Genomic DNA, 22,586 nt, shown 5'->3' on the forward strand with positions numbered 1-22,586 from the left:
TGACAAAGGAGATGCGTCCGCTAGCAAGCCAATTGGCGGAAGGGGCTAACTTGACTGTTCATCGGTCCTTCTATGATGCCAACAACCAATGGATTGACACTGCTGTGAAAGAAGCACAAAACCTTATCCCGCCAATCCGTAAGCACACTTATGCCCCTCACGTTGAACCGTCCGAACTTATAAGTGAAGATGTTGTCTTTCGAGCTTTAACCCGGATTGACTGGACCACCGTTGACTTCCAGCCACTGGATGGGGAGGAGGAAGGTTGAACTGACACCAGAAGATCCATCAACCTCATGTCAACCCGGCGATGAGGCATAGTCCAGCAATCGGGTTGATTTTCACAGATTGTGTTCTGTGTAAAGAATAGTCACTTATTTTGGGCCTTAAAGCGCCTTGTAATAGGCTAGTTGGCATACTTTTGATCTGCTGCCATTGTGCAATGCTACTTGATATTTGAATCCAGCATGATTTGCTATGCTTTATTTGTCTTGGTATGCCATATAAGTCCTGCTTTCTGCATGTTACACTTAAACATGTCCTGGCGGTTTACCGCCGGATGGGTTATGATACCCAATACAGAAATAGAATTCTCATAACCAAGGTTATAAATTAATAAAAATATGAATCATATCATACCTTTGATATTAAATCACTATTGTCGGTCCATCAACTCGCTTAGTAAGGGTGAAAACCCAAACTTTGGATGTTGGAAGGTACCCACCATATTATGCTGGTGTGCAATAAGCCATACCGGGTATTGATAAACACCGGATGATCATTCTGGCGACTTATAGTCAATGCCAGGCTGGATTGAAAGATGCCGGTTCACCCTTGATTATTTGCTTAATAGCTGATAACTGAAAGCCACACCGGGTTTAAGAAACACCAGGTTAATGATGAAGACATATAGTCTGGTCGGGTTAAGAGACGCCAGTTACTTTAAAAGTTGATCAATAAGGATAAAACTTGTAAAAGCAAAAGCAAATAAAACTTGTACTCGAGGCTTTTCGAGGGCTGCCAGGCTCAAATTCGAGGCTTTTCATGGGCTGCCAGGCCGCTGAATTAAACCATTTGACAAAGCCTTTTAAGATGGGCCTCCAACTAACAAATCGTCGTTTTAACTTTGACAAGTTCAGGGTGTCAATGAGAGTATCTTGTCAAATGTTCGGCGGGTCGTGCCAGGATTACCTGGATAGGAGTAGCTTACTTGATGAAGGCAGGTTAACCCGGGGTTTTAGGTGAATACACCAGGCTTCCAAGACGTGGGTCGATACCCAATTACAAGGGTCCTTTCAAACTCTTTGTTACTTTACACAAAGAGCCCCCAAGTAACTTTGTGAGCCGTGCTCAATGGGTGCCTATGTTTGAGTCGTGCTTGTAGCAACAAAACTCTCTTTGGCCCCTTGGGTGTGAAGCTCCCAAGCTGTATGATGGCATGATAGCTGGTTTAATGGACAAATCGGGTCATCGCTTTGGCAGCAGAAGCCCCCTTGTAACCAGAAAATATGAGAAGAATGTCAGAGGCCCTGCTTGTAGCAAGGATGCCGGTTTATTATATTGAGCATAATATATACATTGTCATAATATGTACATAGTGAGAGCCTATGGCTCAGGTGTAGTAAGGCCGAAGGAGAGCTATGTTCCACGGCCGCCGGGTCTCCTCCTCAGAACTACGTGAGTCTTCTCGAACGTCAATGAGATAGTATGATCCATTGTGCAGATTCTTGTTGACCACAAAGAGTCCTTCCCAAGGTGGGGATAACTTGTGCATATCGGTATGATCCTGGATGAGCCAAAGCACTAAATCACCTTCTTGAAAGGTTCTTGTTTTAACCCGGCGGCTGTGATAACACTGCAGGTCTTGCTGGTAAACCACCGAACGAGCCAAAGCCACGTCCCGCTTCTCATCTAACAGGTCCAGTGCTTCTTGACGTGCTTGCTCGTTGTCCGCTTCAACATAATTGGCAACCCGAGGCGAGTCATGATGAATATCACTGGGGAGTACCGCCTCTGCTCCGTAAACCATGAAGAAAGGCGTGTAACCTGTAGACCAGTTTGGGGTGGTGTTTATGCTCCATAAGACAGATGGTAGTTCTTCGACCCAACAACCCGGCGTCAGCTTCAAAGGGACCATGAGCCGGGGCTTTATACCCTTTAAAATCTCCTGATTAGCTCTCTCAGCTTGGCCATTAGATTGGGGGTGAGCCACGTACACTACATCAAGCCGGATGTGCTCTCGTTGACAAAATTCCTCCATCTCCCCTTTCAAAAGGTTCGTGCCATTATCTGTGATGATGCTATGTGGAAAACCAAAACGGAAGATCACCTTCTTGATGAATTGAACCGTCGTGGCTGCGTCACATTTTCTTACTGGCTCCGCTTCAACCCATTTAGTAAATTTGTCAACCACCACCAAGAGGTGGGTCTTCTTATCCTTGGATCGCTTAAAAGGACCCACCATATCAAGCCCCCAAGTAGCAAATGGCCAAGTTATTGGAATCATCCGTAGCTCTTGAGCCGGAACATGAGCTCGGCGTGAAAACTTCTGACAAGCATCACACTGCTTTACCAGGTCCTCAGCATCGGCATGAGCCGTCAACCAGTAAAAACCATGACGAAAAGCTTTATCCACCAAGGATTTTGAACTGGCGTGATGACCATAGTCTCCTTCATGGATCTCGTGTAAAATCTCACGGCCTTCTTCAGGAGAAACGCAACGCTGAAACGCCCCTGAAACACTGCAATGATGCAACTTGCCATTGACAATTGTCATGGACTTGGATCGCTGGACTATCTGTCTGGCGAGAACTTCATCTTCTGGTAACTCGCCCCGGTTCATATACGCCAAGTATGGAACCGTCCAATCCGTAATGATATGTAAAGCGGCCACCAAGTGCGCCTCCGGATCAGGAATGGCGAGGTCCTCCTCTATAGGCAACTGAACCTACGGGTTATGCAAGACATCGAAAAAAATATTGGGTGGCACCGGTTTACGTTGAGATCCTAGCCGGCTTAAAGCGTCAGCTGCCTCGTTCTTGCGCCTATCAACGTGCTCGACTTCATATCCCTTGAAGTGACCAGCAACAATATCCACCTCTCGTCGGTAAGCCGCCATTAGTGGATCCTTGGAATCCCAAGTACCTGAAACTTGCTGGGCTACCAGGTCTGAGTCTCCAAAGCATCGTACGCGGCTTAAGTTCATCTCCTTAGCCACTCGAAGACCATGGAGTAAAGCTTCATACTCAGCTGCATTGTTAGTACAAGGGAACATTAAGCGAAGAACATAATGAATTTTATCACCTCGAGGGGAAGTAAGGACAACTCCAGCCCCCAAGCCTTCCAATTGCCTGGACCCATCAAAGTGAATGGTCCAGTATGTACTGTCCGGTTTGTCCTCCGGTATCTGCAACTCTGTCCAATCATTGATAAAATCCACAAGGGCCTGGGACTTGATTGTTGTTCGAGGCATGTACTTCAAACCATGTGGTCCAAGCTCAATAGCCCACTTAGCAACCCGGCCAGTTGCCTCCCTGTTCTGGATTATATCCCCAAAGGAGCAGAACTGACCACCATGATGGGATGACCTTGAAAGTACTGTTTAAGCTTCCGGCTTGCTATAAAACCCCCATACACCAGATTCTGCCAATGCGAATATCTTTGCTTCGACTCAATGAGCACTTCGCTTATATAATAAACCGGCCTTTGAACCGGGTATTCCTTCCCAGTCTCCTTGCGCTCTACCACAATGGCACGCTGACAGCCTGGGCATTAGCAGCCACATATAACAGCAGTGGCTCCTTGTCAACTGGAGTGGCAAGAACCGGCGGTTCGGCCAACTGCTTCTTCAAGTCTTCAAACGCCGCATCAGCAACATTGCTCCAGACAAAATTGTCTGTCTTCTTTAACATCTGGTACAGAGGGATCGCCTTTTCACCCAACCTGCTAATAAACTGGCTCAAAGCCGCAATACGACCCGCCAAGCATTGAACATCATTGATACATGTCGGTTTAGCCAGAGATGTGGTAGCTTTGATCTTTTCCGGATTAGCCTCAATGCCCCAATTGGATACCAAAAAACCCAAGAGCTTGCCGGCCGGTACACCAAAGACACACTTGGCCGGATTGAGCATCATTTTATAAACTCTCAAATTATCAAAGGTTTCTTGCAAATCAGATATGAGTGTCTCCGCCTTCCTAGACTTAACCACAATATCATCCACATAGGCATGAACATTGCGCCCAATCTGAGTATGAAGACAATTCTGCACACAACGTTGATAAGTTGCCTGGGCACTCTTGATCCCAAAAGGCATAGATACATAACAGAAGGCTCCAAAGGGAGTAATGAAAGGTGTCTTCTCCTGGTCCTTAACTGCCATCTTGATCTGATGATAACCAGAATAAGCATCCAAGAAACTCAAACGCTCACAACCCGTCGTAGCATCAATGATTTGATCAATACGAGGGAGGGCAAAGGGATCAGCTGGGCAAGCCTTGTTCAAATCTATGTAATCCACACACATACGCCAAGTGCCGGTTTTCTTAAGTACCAGCACCGGATTAGCCAACCATTCTGGATGAAACACTTCCAAGATAAACCCTGCTGCCAGGAGCCGGGCTACCTCTTCTCCAATGGCCTTGCACCGCTCCTCATTAAAGTGGCAAAGAAACTGTTTGACCGGTTTGAACTTCAGATCAATATTAAGAGTGTGCTCAGTGAGTTCCCTCGGTACACCTGGCATGTCAGAAAGCTTCCATGCAAAGATGTCCCGGTTCTCACGGATGAACTCGATGAGCGCGCTTTCCTATTTGGGATCTAAGTTGACGCTGATGCTGAATTGTTTGAATGAATCGCCAGGAACAAAATCAACCAGTTTAGTCTCATCAGCCGACTTGAATTTCAAAGCCGGATCATGCTCCGTAGTGGGCTTCTTTAGAGAGGTCATGTCTACCAGATCAACATTGTCCTTATAAAACTTCAACTCTTCCATTGCACAAACCGATTCAGCATACGCCGCATCACCTTCATCACACTCCAGAGCAATCTTATGGCTACCATGAACCGTGATGGTCCCCTTGTGACCCGGCATCTTGAGCTGCAGATAAACATAACACGGCCTTGCCATGAATTTAGCATAAACCGACCATCCAAATAAAGCATGGTATAGACTTCTGATCTTGACCACTTCAAAGGTCAGCGTATCGGACCTAGAATCATGATCATCTCCAAAAACCACCTCCAGAGCTATCTTACCAACTGGGTAAGCCGACTTACCAGGCACCACTCCATGAAAAAACGGTGTTTGACGGTCGAAGATTCTTATCTGTCAACCCCATACGCCGAAAAGTTTCATAGTACAAGATATTGATACTGCTCCCTCCATCCATGAGTACCTTGGTGAACTTATAACCTCCCACCTGCGGTGCAACCACCAAAGCTAGGTGACCCGGATTGTGAACCCGGGGTGGATGATCCTCCCTGCTCCAAACAATAGGCTGCTCAGACCAGCATAGATAATGGGGTACTGCCGTTTATGGAGTTTCCGATCGCGCTTGCACAAGCTAGTAGTGAAGACATGATACTATCCACCGTTTAACTGCTTTGGGTTGCTCTGATAACCCGACTGCTGTTGATTCCCCTGATTACCCTGTTGATGGTTACCACCTTGGTTATTCTGATTGCCCCAATTATTCTAAAACCCTGAGTTTGAACCGCCACCATCGTAACCCGGTCCGTGGAATCCTAGACCGGAACCACTAGATGGACCCTGATCATACCAAAAAAGATCAGAATTTTTGAATTCCCTCATGATGTGGCAATCCTTCCAAAGCTGTGTAGCTGGAGCCTCCTTTGTCCCGTGCTTTGGGCAAGGCTGGTTTAACATGCGTTCCAAATTCATTCCTCCACCGCGCTGGGGCGGTTTACCCTTACGGCGCTACATATTACCCTGCATACTGGTATTAGCCACAAAATCGGAATTGTACGCTTTACGCTTACCATTATTTCCGTGCCCCGCCTGGTTATGCTGTCCCTTTGAACTGGCATTCTTCTTTCCCTTCTCCTGCTTCTCTTCATCAGAATCAGGGTCCTTGGTATTATCAGAATCAATATACTTAACCAGAGCCGCCATGAGAGTTCCCATATCATTGCAATGATGCTTGAGCCATCCCAACTTCATATTTAGTGACCTAAAATGGCAATTGCCCTCTAACGTCACAATTGCTGTATCCGGATTGATGCGGCCGGATGAATGCAAAATTTCTGAAACCCGGCGCACCCAATGGGTTGTTGATTCATTCTCTCCTTGGACACAAGCCGCCAGATCTACAATGGACATAGATGCTTGCATGTATCTTTGAAATTTGCTATGAACTTGGCCTTAAACTCATCCCATGAATTGATCAAGTTAGCAGGCAGGCTCTTCAACCAGGTGCGAGCCGTTCCTTCTAGCATCATGGTGAAGTACTTTGCACATGCCGCTTCATCCACATCTAGCATCTCCATCGCCATCTCATAACTCTCCACCCACGCTTTGGGGGGCTGATCAGCGGTATAGTTAGGCACCTTGCGTGGCCCTTTGAAATCTTTGGGCTATCGCACATTATGGAGAGCCAGGATGAGACACGACACTCCCCAAGAGCTGAAGGCAAGCCCTATCCCTCGCTCTACTGACGCTGTTGGCTGAACTGGGGCAGGTTGATGACGACCCGCGTGTTGTGCTGCTAATGCGGCCTCCCTTCATGCTCTTCCATTATCCACCACATCCTGAGCATTCAAACCGCCGTTCACCGGATTAGGCCCTCGAGGGGCATCATGAGGCCGCGCACTGCTTGACATGGCTGGTTCATCTATGTGCCTGCTATAACTCTTGCTCGGACGAGGGGTTGAATGTATTCTATCTCGGCTGTAGGAATAAGCATGTTGCTGCACAACGGCGGTTTGAAGAAGATCCCTGGCTCGTCGTGTCTCAACCGCCGCGAGTGAGTCGCCCTCCATCGGAATAGCTGCCAAGCGCGATGCTGCCGCAATCATGTTATCCAAAGGACTGGAAACGTGACTCGGTGGTGTTGCTACATATTGCGGCGGGTTGTCCGTCCGTTGAGGCGGGTCCATCGCCGGTGGCTGATCCGGTGCCGCCCCAGGTGCCTTAGTCTGGTTTATTCCTGCCGGATTGCTAGGCCCACCTCCTGGTGTACTGAAGAGATTTAGATCTTTGGTGATTTGCGATAGTCGAGATTGGTACTTCCTTCTCATAACGTCGTTTGACGCATTCTGATCCAACATAAGCCGGTAATTCTGGGCCTAGATCTGTTGTGATTGGGCATCTAAAGCGGCCCACTCTTCATCCATCCTGGCCTCCTTAGCTGCCATGTCCGCCTTGGCCTGAGTTATCTGATCCTTGAGCTTTGTAACATCCGCATTATGCTGATCTTGAGTCTCCGGAGTCACCACTGTAGTCAACAATGCCGTCAAGGCATCCAGTAAACCGGCCAGAACTTGAGCCAGCCGGCGCACCGGGCCTCCTTCCGCGGCTACTGATCCGGAGACCATTGCTGCTGTAGATGAAGATTGCACGGTGGGCTGCGTACCGGCCATGAAGATCGCAACCCAGTTTGGTGGTTCAAGGGGACCCGGAATACTGTTGCCATCGGAGTATCCCTCTAACAGGACATCATGCAGTTGGTATAGCGACTCGGTTTCGCTAGTGGACGATTCACCATCTGAGTAGATGGTTGTCTCACCATCGGACACCGGTTCACATTCCGCTCCATGGATGAATCCCACGAACGCATGCTTCACGGCAGGCTAAACCCGGGCAGGACTTGCACGCTGAGCCGTCTCGACGAGGTTGGTGGAGATGTCCGGCTCAGGGCCCGGTTCGCTGATCTTGACAATGAAAATGTGAATTCCGCCAAAGGGGACCTGGTACCCGTACTTGATTGAGCCGGCCTTGGGGCCCCAGCCTACGTTGTCAATGTAAAGCTTGCCGCGACGACTCTTGGTCATCCGGCCAACCGCGTACCCTTTGAGTCCTACAAAGCTGCCCTTCAAGAACTCGAAACCATCGTGCGATAGCCCCACGGTGGGCGCCAACTGTCATGGAAATATCATGTTAAATGTCCTAGTGGAAGGACTTAGTCGTGGAGCCATTGCAATGAGATTAGCCTGAAGGGGTTAAACCGGACAAGGGACACGACAGTTTATACTAGTTCGGCCCCTTCGATGAAGGTAAAAGCCTATGTCTAGTTGTGATGGAATTATTGGGGTTTCGATGACCAGGGAGCAAATATGCTTTGCCTGAGTCTCGAGTTGTTGTGTTGTCCCTGAACCGCCGCCGGGTCGTCCCTTTATATACACAGTTTGACACCCGACCAGTTTACAGAGTCCCGAGGCCGACTCATACAAGTGTTCGGCCCGGCCTCTCCCTTTCCCTAACTTACAATACAAGTTATACAATTATGGCGGTTTACCACTATGGGCCCTAATCCGCCTTTAGGCTATGGGCCTCTAAGCTTTATTAGTAAAGCGCCATATTCTTGTCTTCATGGGCTTCAATATAGTTGAGCGTGAACCAGCCCCTCCTGGGCGATTTACACTCAGTAGTTATATCCTCAACAGGATGTATTAGTGATAATATTCAACGATGTACGGACACATGAGATGATTTACTTTTGCTTATTGAATGCATGCTAATTTGAGTCCTATTAGATATTTTGAAATATATATCTTGTGTTGCTCAAATAGGATATGTGCTTGCCCAAGTGGCCGGTCATGTTTGCAGGTTGCACCTTCGAGTGGCCTATGTTTTGCCGGAGTGTTGATTCATTTCTGTTCCGGCAAATTTCAGGCGCTCGATATGTCCTATTTTAGCAAAGGTCATGCCGGATTTTTCCGTGAATTTTGCCATGACTTGTGCCAGAATACTTAGGAAATACCGAGTGCCCGGATTTGTGTGTTGAGTATCCTGGTAGTTGTCTTCGATCGATTTTCAATTAATGTTTTAACTATGAACATAGGAAATGTCTGACGACGCAAAAGATTTCGGTATTTGCAGATACAACGAAGACGAGCGCGGACTGTGCGACGGAATCTTCCTAGATGATGATAGGCATTTCAGCATCAAGCTGGACGAGAACTTCGAAGTGGATACAGTAAGTCACAACGACATGTCTTTTTTCATAATTAAACATGACATTTGCTTCATTTGCTTCAACTTATATTTTTTTTACTATTCTACTAGCGTATCCCCTGCCATGCAAGAGTTTTTGTATTGGATAAGATAGGTTTTAGTCGTACTATGGAGGTAAAGAAAGTTTACTTGAAGACCGAGCATGGTTATATTTTCAACATAAAATTATACAATTCAGACGACTACACCTATTTTGGATGCAAAACATGGCGAGCACTATGCAAGACTTATGCATTTGAGCCTGATATGGTCATCACCTTTGATATTCGTCTGGAAGATGATATTGAAGGTAATACCGACATCTGGGTCAATGTGCAGACGCCTCCAGTCATACCATTATGTAAGTTTCTCAACCATATTTATGTCTTGGATATTGTTTATTCAAAAATAGTTGACAACTAATTTATATTGTCAGCTTATTTCGGTGCAAGCAAACATGTCCAGCGCTTGGTAGACACGACCGTATACTGTGCCGGGGCTGAACTCAACTGCGAGGAGCTCAGTCATTATGTTTCATGGCTTGCGGATCTTGATACTGTCAAGACAAATTTTCTTCCTGCATTTAGAAATGTTAGTACTGAAAACGTGCGACCAATAGTGTACGTAATGAACTACGGTCACATCTATTTAGGAAGGATGGTAAGATTTTTACTATTTGTCCTCAGTGCATCTTTTCCATACATTATTTTTGAAGCTAAACTTCATTGCTAAGTATGTTACCATACGATGTTCTTCACCAGGGACTCCCGATGAATGTTGTGCCTTATGGGATCGAGACTAAAGGTACCATGAGTATTATTAGCTTACGGCCAAGATATCCTACAGATTACTTTAGTTCATTCAAGACTAGCAACGGATTCTTAATATTGCAAGACTGGACCCAATATGTGATGGGGGAGCGCAGAGAAGTACTAGGGGGCAGCAAACAGATGCGCTACCCATGATTAGGAGACAGGTTCATCTGCATGCTCCAACTTGATCAAGGAGGAGAGCTATACATGTTTTATGTTATTTTACCTAAGAGAGAGCAGGAGGAGTGATTAGCTAGCTAGAAATGAGTTTGAAGATGATGATGTGCTACACTATTACTATGATGATAAAATAGCTAGTGTTGGTGGTAATGACTATGATGATTATTATTAGCTAGTGTTAGTGGTGATTAAATAAATATTGTTGGTGGTAATGACTATGATGATGATTAAATAGCTTGTGCTGGCGGATTAGATTCAAGTGGGGGCAACATGTGGTGCACATCGAAAGTACTACTAGTCCAAACTAGATCAAGTTTGGATTAGTAGTATACTTTTGACATGCACCACATATTGCCTCCACTTGAACCTAATCCACCTTCATTTGACACACTGTTATGGACATAATGATGTAAACCTCGTAACTGGTCTTGTACCAATATTTGTACGATGGCTCATAAATACACTAAAATAAAAAATAAAATAAGAACAGTAGTAGCGATGGAGAGAAAACACACTGCCACTAGTTACATTAGCAGTAGCATGGGAATGAACAAATGCTGAAGCTATTTGTCCTAGCAGTAGCGCATGCGGGCACGCGTTACTGCTAAGCAATAGATGTAGTGCCTTATTAGTAGCGCGCCCCCCGCGCTACTAGTGAGCACAAAACCAGCGCTACTTCTAGGGTTTTCCCTAGTAGTTTAGTGTAACCCTAGCCCCTCCCGTTGTCTATATAAACCAGATGGTTTAGTCCATCGAAGATCAATCATAATCATAGCCTAGACATCTAGGGTTTAGCCATTACGACCTCGTGGTAGATCAACTCTTGTAATACTCATATTCATCAAGATCAATCAAGCAGGAAGTAGGGTATTACCTCCATACAGAGGGCCCGAACCTAGGTAAACATTGTGTCCCCCGCCTCCTGTTACCATTAGCCTTAGACACACAGTTCGGGACCCCCTACCCGAGATCCGCTGGTTTTGACACCGACATTGGTGCTTTCATTGAGAGTTCCGATGCGTCGTCACCAGAAGGCTTGATGGCTCCATCAATCATCTACAACAACGCAGTCTAGGGGATATCTGCCTCCCCGGACAGATCTTCGTATTCACCGGCTTCGCAGTATAGGCCAACTCGCTTGGCCATCTAGAGCAGATCGATAGCTACGCCCCTGGCCATCATCCTAGATTTGGAAGCCTGGATTTTTTGGCCGACATCCGTGGAGACTTCATCTTCAACAGATTCGAGCCCATGACGGCTGTCCCTATCCACCACGATAAACATGACCTAAATCTGTCATCTGGCCACGCTCAGGAGATAGCGCCCGTAACCGCTCTGGCCCTAGATCCAGAGTAGACCACGTCGCCTGAGGACAGGAAGCTCAACCCCGCCACGGAAGCCGCAAACTCAGCGGCGTTCGAGCCGCACACGGACCCAACATCGAGTTAGGCTTGTGTCACCGGACATCTTCCAGCACTCACCTCTAGGTGATGTGTTAAACTCATTGAAATCCCTCTCCTTGTCGGGGGACTCTCCGTCAAACTATGTCCGACTCGAATGGGAAGCAGACGACGAAGAATTTTGCTACCCACCAACCACCCACTTTATAGCCACTTTCAACAACTTAATCGACATGCTTGACTACGACTCCGAAGACATCGACGATATGGACGACGATGCCGGAGAGGAGTAGGAACCACCGCCTACAGGGCGTTGGACAACCACCTCCTCATACGACATATACATGGTGGATACACCCAAAGAAAACAATGGCGACAGTGAAAATCCAGTCGAGGATAAACCTCTTGAGATGCAGTCAAAGCGCCGACGTCAGCGGAGCCGCTCTAAGCCACGCCGTAGTAAAAACAACAACACCATCATAGGAGAAAATAACACTCCGGACGATGCCGAGGACGATGAAAACCCCGTTGAGACAACCTCCATATAGGAGGAACGGGAGAATGGGCGAGTCAGCCCTGACGAACAGGCAATGAATGAAGACTCGGAGGATAGCAACTACCTTCCGCTCTCCGAGGACAGGTGAGCCTCGGTGATGAAGATTTATCGTGCCTAAGGAGCCCGACGAACAAGAATGCTTTAACCGTCGGCTAATTGCAGCAGCAGCTTCAAGCTGATCAAGATCTGCTTGCTGACAGATGGACGAATGTCCTGGCGGCCTCGAGCGCCCTACCAAAAGTTACCCGAAGCGCAAACTCTTACCACAGTTCGATGACGAGGCACTGGAGCCCGTCCTACGAGCGCATAATGTGGCTAACTGGCCACCACGCGGCCGAGACAAAGTGGCAACTCGAGCCGAACACCAGCCTGCACTACCTCGCCATAAAATCAGAAATACAATAGCTCACGGACACACATATGACCTGCGGTATGACCTGGAGAACAGAGCAGGTCAGACCAGATCAATCCATGGATCGCGAGGGCATGCCCTGATGCGCGATGACGGCCATCTGGCTAGACGCGACAAACATAACCACATCCCGGCCGAAAACCGCAGACGAACTCCATTCGAGCTACGTCACGATTTAGCCCAATATAGAGGCGCCGCACACCCCCATTGCTTCACTGATGAAGTAATGGAACACGAACTCCCAGAAGGGTTTAAACCCGTGAACATCGAATCATACGATGGCACAACAGACTCGTGGTATAGATCAAGGATTTTCTTCTCCATATTCATATGGCCCGCGGTGATGATCTTCATGCCATCAAATACCTCCCGCTCAAACTCAAGGGACCAGCCAGGTACTAGTTGAACAGCCTGCCCGAAAACTCCATTGGCAGGTGGGAGGACTTGGAGGAGGCCTTCCTCGACAACTTCCAAGGCACATATGTACGACCTCCGGATGCCGACGACTTAAGTCACATAGTTCAACAAACCGAAGAATCAGCCAGGAAATGCTGGAGTAGGTTCCTAACTAAAAAGAACCAGATAGTCGACTGTCCGGATGCTGAAGGCCTAGTGGCCTTTAAACACAGCATCAGTGATGAATGGCTCGCCCGACACCTCAGCCAGGAAAAGCCGAAGTCCATGTCAGCCCTCATGGCACTCATGACCCGCTTTTGCGCGGACGAAGATAGCTGGCTAGCCCATAGCAATAACAAGACATGCGAACCTAGCACTTCCGAAGCCAGAAACACCAACGGCAAGCCCCAACGCAATAGACACAAGCGTCAAAACAATGGCGACAACGCCGAAGACACGGTGGTCAATGCCGGATTCAGCGGCTCTAAATCTAGTCAGCGGAAGAAGCCGTATAAAAGAAAAAATCCGGGCCCATCCAGTATGGACAGCATACTAGATCGTTCATGCCAAATCCTTGGCACTCCTGATAATCCAGCCAATCACACCAACAGAGAGTGTTGGGTCTTCAAACAGGCCGGCAAGTTAAATGCCGAGAACAAGGAGAAGGGTCCCAAAGCGAGGACGATGATGAGGTGCCCTGTCCATCGAACACAAGGGGATAGAAGAAGTCCCCCCCCCAAGTTAAAATGGTAAACATGATATATGCTACCCATATCCCCAAGAGGGAGCGCAAGCACGCACTCAGGAACATCTACGCGATGGAGCCAATCGCCCCAAAGTTCAACCCATGGTCGTCCTGTCCGATCACCTTCGATCGCAGGGACCATCCGATCAGTATCCATCATGGCGGTTCAGCTGCACTGGTCCTTGACCCAATCATTGATGGATTCCATCTTACGCCAGTCCTCGTGGACGGTGGCAGCAGCTTGAACCTGCTCTATCAAGATACAGTGCGTAAAATGGGTATCGATCCCTCAAGGATCAAGCCCACAAAACCCACCCTTAAAGGTGTCATACCAGGTGTAGAGACCTACTGTACGGGCTCAATCACACTGGAAGTGGTCTTTGGATCCCCGGACATTTTCTGAAACGAAGAATTGATCTTCGATATCGTCCCTTTCCACAGTGGTTATGATGCACTGCTCGGACGAACCGCATTCACTCGATTCAATGCGGTGCCGCACTACGCCTACCTCAAGATCAAGATGCCTGGACCACGCGGTGTTATAACGGTCAACGGAAACACGGAATGCTCTCTCCGTACTGAGGAGCACACCGCCGCCCTTGCAGCAGAAGTATAGAGCAGCCTTTTTAGGCAGAACCTCAATCTGGCAGTCAAACGCCCGGACATCGTCAAGCAAGTCCGAAATACTCTGTAGCAAGACAGTCCAGCTCGTCCAGAGCTTGACTAGAAATTCGGCCTCCGTCCCAGTCCCGATCAAGCGGCAACACTTTTGCTGCGCTTACATAACTACACACTTATAATACCATGGGCATGGATGGAGGCACAGTTAGACCGTGGTCCATAATGCGGCTCAACCGCTCCTGGACCCACATACCTTCACTTTTTCTTTTTCATTTCAGGTTTTTCTCACCCTGAGGCCTTTCCTGGCAACCTGATCATCGGACCTATCAAGGGACAAATATACCAAGAAGGCAAGAAGCTTTGACATACAAGGGAACCCCCAGGTGGTCTCTGCTAAAGATCATTATACCTATTTTAAAAACCCGCACGTAGCTCGCCCTTGGTCGTGGCATGTCAAATAACCCTATTTTCTTATCGCATTACTTGTACAAATACGCCTTGACGTATTAAGTAAATTACAATGGAAAATAATTTGCGGCTCAATGTTTGCGGCGTCAGCTTATTACTTGATTTTTTTATTTTCTTCGTATTCTTATGAATTGCACCCGTACTCGGTGGTACGCCTTAATTCGCCAGGGGCTTCACCATGCCCCACAATGTGGCAATAAAGTCCGAACACTTTTACAGTATAGTTCGGCACCCCGAACTTATAGCATTATATGCATCGGCTCAGAATCATGTCTTTGGTCAATAGATGGGTTGCCCGGCTCCTGTGGTTACTACCTTACGTTCCGCTATATTAGCTAGGGTAGTAAAGGCAGAACTACTGCGATTATGTCCAAGTTCTTCCAAATGAGCACCTCAGTAGAGAAAGCCGAAAACTGACTGTCATGATGCGGCGAGAGTCGGTCAGCTATTCGAGAGGTTACAAATGTTTAGCGATTTTTTTTCGCATTATGCGATGAATCGGTTTTAGTCCGATCAGGCGTGTATAGCACCCTAGGTTCGGTCTCCCGAACACCAGGGCCTGTGCCTAAATTTTTCTTGTAAACTCCTATGGCTAAGTGAGAGTAATAAAGCCCCATAGTCTGATTGCTTGGTTCGTTGCGCTAAACACCTCCTTAAAGGACCAAAACCTTGGATAAAGAGTGTTTAGATTTATCCCGAACACCCCCGTACTACCTACGTGGGGGCAGAAGCCGACGACTGGCCAACTCTCAGATTTAACAAAACGGTCACACAGGAGGTAAAATTTTAAATAACAGACATTATATTACATGACAGATCCATTTCATATTACAGGACAGGATAACATGAGTGTATTCATGGGAATATGATATCCTTAGCACATTGCTCCGCTACAACGCGGGACCCCTCCAGGACACTATCAAAATACAGTTGGGGTGTGCGGTGCTCCTTTCCCGCGGGCAGTCCCTCGGTCATCAGCTTTGTGGCGTCCATCTTCGCCCAGTGCATCTTGGTGCGGGCAAAGGCCATTCACGCGCCTTCGATACAGACTGACTGCTGGATGGCATCAAGCCGAGGGCAAGCACTTACAAGCCGCTTCACGAGTCCGAAGTAGCTACTGGGAATGGCTTTGGCAGGCCATAGCTGGATTATTAAATCCTTCATGGCTAGTTCGGCAACCCTATGCTGCTCGACCAGCTGTTTATACTGATCACTAAAGGGCACTGGATGTTCTGGCACAAGGTATTGCGACCAGAACAGCTTCTCCGTAGAGCTCCCCTCTTTGGCTCGGTTGGGACTCTGCATCATCTGACATGCTGTGCGGTAGATCCACAAATGCCACTGGAGAACTCCAAATCCGGGTCAGTAAAAGGAACCTTTCCTTCAAATATCTGCACTGCATAATGAAAGCCTTACCCGCCGCGATCTTCTTGGCCGCCTGGATTTCCTAGAGGGTGCCCTGGGCTTCGGCTCAGGCATCGTGTGCGCTCTGGCGGGCTTTGTCAAGTTCGGACTCTTGCTCCTTAAGGTCGCGCTCCAAGGACTCGCACTTCTTGACGGTGTCCTAGAGCTCTTGCTGGACCTCATTGACCTGGGCCTCATGCTTTTCGTGCGCGGCTCGTTCCTTGGCCGCTTTGTCCTCGGCCTCGGCAAGCGCCTTCGTGAGGGCCTCTACCTCGGTCGTTGCCCCTAACAAAACTCATGACACTTTAGTCAGCACGAATTATTCATCCTTCCTGAATCTATACAAGGTTACTACATACCTTGACTGTCCTCCAACTGCTTCTTCACGCGCCTGAGATCTCCCTCGGCCCACTCAAGATTCTACTTCAGTCTGGAGACTTCCGAAGTACGAGCGGCCACAGCTAGCAGCGACGCCTCTTATTCACATAGACATATTATGTTAGACTCCTGCGGAAATTATTTGATCCTCTGTTCGGCTTTTCTTTCCGAACACCGAATAGAGTATCAGGGGCTACTCTCTATACTATGATATTATTTTTACAATTACATTACTTACCTCAAAGCCTGTTAGAAGGCTAGTGCAGGCTTCGGTTAGTCCGCTTTTTGCGGACTGGACCCTCTCAATCACCACACCCATACGGGCACGGTGTTCGTCAACAATGGAAGCGCCTTGCAGTGCTTCCAGCAACCTGTCTAGTGCCTCTGGATGGACAGAGGTCACCACTGGAGTAAGCGAACCTCCCTCTTTTGAAAGAGGCGGCTCGCCTGATTCCGAAGCCGCTTCCTTCTCCGGAACTATATTCGGCTGAGAGCCAATTTGGATATGGCCCCCACTGTCAGTCTCCATGGGGGCTTGCTCCCCCATGTGTCTGGCAGCGGAGGCTCCTTGATGACCTTTGGATTCTCTCCTGAGTCGGGGATCCTTCGAGACAATGCCGATGGAAGGGTCCCACTGTCCATCGCTGCCGGGTCCAACAAATCCTCTGAAGATAAGGACGGCTCGAGGTTGGACCGAGCCGGACTGCAAATGCATAATTTAGCACATTAAAACAATGAAGCAAAGAGGCCGAATAGATAAATGTGTCCGGACACTTACAATTTGGCCAGGGGCTTCTCCCTGGGCTCCAACTCCCAGATGCCGTCAGTGGCCTTTGCGGAGCTGTGCGGAAAGGAAGCTTTCCCCTTCTTGGACGCCTGGGACTCCAGATGCGTGGAGGCCGTCCTCTTCTTTCTCCCCCTTGCAGGGGGGAATGGATTTATTCTTCTTCCTCCTCCTCTTCCTCGTCGTCTTCGGAGATGGAGGAGTGACTATCAGCATCTTCGGACATCGCGTTCGAAGCGCCCTTGCAACGGAGACCACCTTTGGTCCCCTTGGCCTTCTTCTTGGCCTTCTTATCCGGCACCTGATAAGGCGCCGGAACCAGCATCTTCGTCAGAAGCGGGACTTCTGGGTCTTTGTGCAGCGGAGCCGGCCAGTTAATCCTCTCCGCCATCTCTGTCCAGTCCTGAAAAATTTGATAGGGAGGCTTAGATGCCTTCCTCGGATGAGCAAGTAAAAAGCATACATTGAAAACATGAAAGACTTACCGGATTAGAAGGGTGAGTTAATTCATGCCCATGATCCTCATCGTGGGTGGTGGCATCTCGTTGGCCTTGAAGAGCACCTTCCAGATGTCTTCGTGCGTTGTGCCGAAGAGATCCAGTAGAGTCTAGTGCTTGGCCGAATCGAACTCGCATAGATGGCAAGTCCGGCGTTGGCACGGAAGGATCCGGCGAACAGGCATCACCTAGATCACATTGATGAGCTTGATTCACTTGTTTATCATGATCTGAATGCACGTCTGGAGCACCGTCGTCTCGTCCAGAGAAGACCAGGTCAGGCCCTTCTCTTGCCAGGAGGTGAGTCGCATCGGGACTCCGGACCGGAATGCGGGAGCCACCGCCCAGTTGGTGTTGCGCGGCTCGGTGATGTAGAACCACCCCGAATGCCACCCTTTGACAGTCTCCATGAAGGAGCCTTTGGGCCAGGTGACATTGGGCATCTTGCCCACCATGGCGCCTCCGCACTCTGCTTGTTGGCCGCTCACCACCTTTGGCTTCACATTGAAGGTCCTCAGGCATAGGCCGAAGTGAGGAGGGATGCGGAGGAAGGCCTCGCACATGACAATAAAGGTCAAGATGTTGAGGATAGAGTTGGGGGCCAAGTCATGGAAGTCCAGCCCGTAGTAAAACATGAGTCCGCGGACAACCGGATGGGGAGGGAATCCTAGCCCGCGGACGAAGTGTGTGATGAACACCACCCTCTCCTGGGGCTCCGGGGTGGGGACGATCTGTCCCTTGGCCGGAAGTTGGTGAGTGATTTTCGTGGCCAAGTACCCGGCCTCCCGGAGCTTCTTGATGTCCTTCTCCTTAACAGAGGAGGCCATCCACTTGCCTCCTGCCCCGGATCCGAACATGGCTGGAGTGCTTTTTTGGACGGAGAAAGCGAGAGCTTGGGCGCTAGAGGTCGAGAATGGTTGGGCAGAGGAAGGAGAAGGCGTGGGTGAAAAAGGGTGAATCCTTATCCCTTTATAAAGCCTGTGAATATTATGCGCCTACCCACTCACCTTAAAACTCGCCTATTCCCCAAGGGTTGTGCAGATGGCACGGTTGGGTTACCCATGCCCGTATTGATGAGAATCCCGTGATAAGGGGACACGATCTCTGCTTTGACAAGACGTGCCAATGAAACCGCACCTCGAAAACGGAGCAGCAGGCTAAAGAACGGTTCGAATAATGACCGGACAGTGGCGTGATGTCACACTACAAAAAGTTGTCAGTGGATTGGACTTGTGAAATATTGTACTCTCTATGGTTGTGTATGGAACTTGTTTTGCAGACACAGACACGATTTTTGTGTTCGGAATGTACTTTGAAGTATTTGGAGAAGGAACCCACCTTCCAATGCTGAAAACAATATGCGCGTCGGACTCATCGTCATTGAAGCCTGGTTCAGGGTCTATTGAGGGAGTCCTGGATTAAGGGGTCCTCGGACAGCCGGACTATATATGTGGGCCGGACTGTTGGGATATGAAGATACAAGACAAAAGACTTCTTTCCATGTCCGGATGGGACTCTCCTTTGCGTGGATGGCAAGCTTGGTGATTCAGATATGTCGTTTCCTTTCTCTGTAACTGACTTTGTGTAACCCTAGCCCCCTCTGGTGTCTATATGAACCGGAGGGTTTAGTCCATAGAAGATCAATCGTAATCATAGGCTAGACTTCTAGGGTTGAGCCATTACGATCTCGTGGTAGATCAACTCTTGTAATACTCATATTCATCAAGATCAATCAAGCAGGAAGTAGGGTATTACCTCCATAGAGAGGTCCCGAACCTGGGTAAACATTGTGTCCCTGCCTCCTGTTACCATCAGCCTTAGACGCACAGTACGGGACCCCCTACCCGAGATCCACCGGTTTTGACACAGACAGTGTTCCTCTCACACTTTGTCCGTGGACTGGGATTCCCTCTCCACCCGTGCGTCCGTGGACTAATGTTCTATTATGGGCTAGATTTCCACGATCTGGCCCCCAACTCTATCCTCAACATCTCGACATTTATTGTCGTGTGTGAGGCCTTCCTCCGCATCCTACCTCACTTTGGGCTATGGCTGAAGACCTTCAATGTGAAGTCGAAGGTGGTGAGCGGCCAACAAGCAAAGTGTGGAGGAGCCATGGTGGGCAAGATGCCCAACGTCATGTGTCCCGAAGGATCTTTCGTGGAGACTGTCAAAGGGTGGCAGTCGGGGTGGTTCTAGATCACCGAGCCGCGCGGCACCAACTGGGCGGCGGCTCCCGCATTCCGGTCTAGAGTCCCGATGCGGCTCACCTCCTGGCAAGAGAAGGGCCCGACCTGGTCTTCTCTGGACGAGATGACAACACTCGAGACGCGAGTTCGAAGCATGATAAACAAGAGAATCAAGCTCGTCAACGTGATCCAGGTGATGCTTGTTCGCCGGATCCTTCCGTGCCAACACCAGACTTCCATCTATGGGAGTTCGATTCGGCCAAGCACCAGACTCTACTGGAGCTCTTCGGCACAATGCACGAAGACATCTGGAAGGTGCTCTTCAAGGCCAACGAGACGCCACCGCCCACGAATAAGGATCGTGGGCATGACTTAACTCACCCTGCTAATCCAGTAAGTTCTTTCATGTTTTCAAGGTATGCCCTTTACTTGCACACCCGAGGAAGGCATCTAAGCCTCCCTATCAATTGTTTCAGGACTGGACAGAGATGGCAGAGCGGATTAACTGTCCGGCTCCGCTACCCGAAGACCCATAAGTCTACTTCTGACGAAGATGCTAGTCCCAGCACCTTATTAGGTGCCGGAGAAGAAGGCCAAGAAGAAGGCCAAGGGGACCAGAGGTGGTCTCCATCGCAAGGGCGCTTCGGACGCGATGTCCGAAGATGCTGAGACTCATTCCTCCATCGTCGAAGACGACGAGGAAGAGTTGGAGGAAGAAGAAGAAATCCATTCCCCCTGAAGGGGGGAGAAAGAAAAGGATGACCTCCATGCATCTGGAGGCCGAGGCGTCCAATAAGGGGAAAGCTTCCCTTCCGGACAGCTCCGCAGTGGCCACCGACAACAGTTGGAAGTGGGAGCCCAGGGGGAAGCCCCTGGCCAAATCGTAAGTGTACGGACACATTTATATATCCAGCCTCTTTACTTCATTGTTTTAATGCGCTAAATTATGCATTTGCAGTCCGGCTCGGTCCAACCTCGAGTGGTCCTTATCTTTAGAGGATTCTCTGGACCCAGTGGTGACGGACAGTGAAATCCTTCCATCGGCCTCCTCTCCCTGGGACCTGGATGGTGCCAAGGCGTCATCTCGAAGGATCCCCGACCCTGGATAGAATCTGGAGGTTGTCAAGGAGGCGCCGGAGGGTGAAGCCTCGGCTGCCAGACACATGGGGGAGCAAGCCCCGATGGAGACCGACGGTGGGGGCCATATCCAAATTGGTCCTCAGCCGAATATAGTTCCGGAGACCCAAGCGGCTCCGGAATCAGGCGGGCTGCCTCTTTCGAAAGAGGGAGGTGCGCCTACTCCACCGGTGACCTCTGTCCATCCAAAGGCACCGGACAGTTTGCTGTAAGCACTGTAAGGTGCTTCCATTGTTGACGAACAACGTACCCTTATAGGTACCGTGGTTGAGAGGATCCAGTCCGCAAAGAGCGGACTGACCGAGGCGTGCACTAGACTTCTAACAGGCTTTGAGGTAAGCAACGCAACTATTAAAATAATGTCACAGTATAGACAGTAGCCCCTGATACTTTGTCCGGTGTTCGAAAAGAAAAGCCGAACAGAGGATCAAATAATTTTTGCAGCAGTCTGATCTAATATGTCTATGTGTATAAGCAGGCGTCGTTGCTGGCTGCGATCGCTCATACTGCGGAAGTCTCCGGACTGAAGCAGAGTCTGGAGCGGGGCAAGGGAGAGCTCGGTCGCGTGAAGAAGCACCTAGAGGACAGTCAAGGTATGCAGTAACCTTGTATATATTCAGGAAGAACGAATAATTCGTGCTGACTAAAGTGTCATGAGTTTTATTAGGGGCAACAACCGAGGTAGAGGCCCTCAAGAAGGCGCTGGACGAGGCCGAGGACAAAGAAGCCAAGGAACGGGCCGCACGCGAAAGCATGAGGCCCGGGTCAGTGAGGTCCAGCAAGAGCTCCAGGATGCCGTCAACAAGTGCGAGTCCTTGGAGCATGACCTTAAGGAGCAAGAGTCCGAACTTACCAAAGCCTGCCAGGGTGCACATGATGCCCGAGCCAAAGCCCAGGGCACCCTCCAAGAAATCCAGGAGGCCAAGAAGATCCCGGCGGGTAAGGCTTTCATTATGCTGGGCAGTTATGTGAAGGAAAGGTTCCTTTTACTGACCCGAATTTGGAGTTCTCCAGGGGCGTTAGCAGATCTGCCATGCAGCATGTCAGATGCTGCAGAGTTCTACCGAGCCGAAGAGGGGGGCTCTACGGAGAAGCTGTTCTGGTCGCAATACCTTGTGCCAGAACATCCAGTGCCCTTTAGCGTTCAGCTGAAACAGCTGGTCGAGCTGCATAGGGCGGCCGAATTAGCCATGAAGGATTTAATAATCCAGCTATGGCCTGCCGAAGCCATTCCCAGAAGCTACTTTAGACTCGTGAAGCAGCTTGTCACTGCCTGCCCTCAGCTTGATGCCATCAAGCGGTCGATCTATATCGAAGGCGCGCGAATGGCCTTTGCCCGCGCCAGGATGCACTGGGCGAAGATGGTCGCCACAAAGCTGATGACCGAGGGAACGCCCGCGGGCAAGGAGCACCGCACACCCCAACTATATTTTG

Source organism: Triticum aestivum, chromosome 1B, assembly GCF_018294505.1.
Source record: "Triticum aestivum cultivar Chinese Spring chromosome 1B, IWGSC CS RefSeq v2.1, whole genome shotgun sequence".
NCBI lineage: Eukaryota > Viridiplantae > Streptophyta > Magnoliopsida > Poales > Poaceae > Triticum > Triticum aestivum.